At 43.9% G+C, this 1162-nt stretch overlaps 2 protein-coding genes across 2 annotated transcripts in view; one reads left to right on the top strand and one right to left on the bottom strand.

Moving 5' to 3' along the window:
- T265_00596 (hypothetical protein) overlaps positions 1–1162 on the top strand; it is a gene marked incomplete at both ends in the record, with an annotated part of 12543 nt that overhangs the window by 7688 nt on the left and 3693 nt on the right. The window lies entirely within an intron of this gene.
- T265_00595 (hypothetical protein) overlaps positions 1–1162 on the bottom strand; it is a gene marked incomplete at both ends in the record, with an annotated part of 4617 nt that overhangs the window by 1224 nt on the left and 2231 nt on the right. The window lies entirely within an intron of this gene.

Genomic DNA, 1162 nt, shown 5'->3' with positions numbered 1-1162 from the left:
TTGTTTGAAGAAAAATTCGATTGAGAATTCCTAGTTCGTCGTATGTTGAGCACAACATACAAACACACGCCTGTGGTCTTTCAGAATGGTAACATTTTGGATTCCAGCTGACGGAATTTGACCAGAGCGTTCACGAGTTGGGAAGCTATCTGTTGACTTTATGAGAGGCGTGAAGCACTACTGTCTTATCTTCCTGTCTTTTCATTGAAACTGATGGTAGTATTAAGCATACAATGCACATCAGGTCCTAAGCCTTCTTCATAACGTGAAGACACTCCATTCTAGTATCCCTGACGATTTAATTTCTTCTGGTGCGAAGCTGGTAATGCTTTTGTATCTGTTCCATCGGTATATGGGTTCTTGTGGTCACAGACATTGAGGTAGCCCAGTTGTTGACGCCATTTGGACCTAGTGTGCCTCCGTTTGTTTTTGTTATTTTGGGTACTTCTCATGCCCACACTGAGATCGTGTGCTGTTCTTCAAGACTTGATGCGTGCACACTTGAATTGGAAACCTCATGACCAGGCGAAATCGAAGTATCATCGATACTAACCGGTTCATGAAACCCCGACTCGTACGTCCAGACATTGCTGTATTTAAGGTTCCCACCGGCTGCCATGAGTAGACGGGGAAAGGGTATTTAAACAAGACAACGCAGTGCTTCCCAGCCTTCACATTATTACCTCCTTGCTTCTGTTCAGTTTTATGAAGTCTTCGGCTGGCCAACCCGTATCCCATGTCTCTACCCGATTGAGATCCTGTCAAGTATATTAGCAAGGCAAGTGTGGCAGCATCTGCGAGCACGGCATTCGTTCTGGAACACGAATGGACAACCTCAGTTGAGGCATTATTAAAATCACAGCGAAGTGATTTATAATAGCCGCAAGGTAAAATGGTCTTAAAACGGTGTCAAAATCTCCGAGACAGGGTAGGTGTGTAATCTTATCAATTTTGTTATTCACATTTTGGTGTTTTTACGCCACTTGGTCAAACTCAGATTGTTACGAATCCACGGGGCGATCAGTTGACTTGAGAACTAGTACACAAATCTCCAGCTGCTTCACGAGCCTAATCACTTCTAGTGCAGAAGAGGACCAGACATCCGGAGCGGAACCTTTGCTACCTCGATTAAAGGCAGTAAGATCAATGCCATATATATATA

The sequence above is a fragment of the Opisthorchis viverrini genome, assembly GCF_000715545.1.
Source record: "Opisthorchis viverrini unplaced genomic scaffold opera_v5_6, whole genome shotgun sequence".
Lineage (NCBI taxonomy): Eukaryota > Metazoa > Platyhelminthes > Trematoda > Opisthorchiida > Opisthorchiidae > Opisthorchis > Opisthorchis viverrini.
This window is presented reverse-complemented; position numbering and strand designations above follow the sequence as displayed.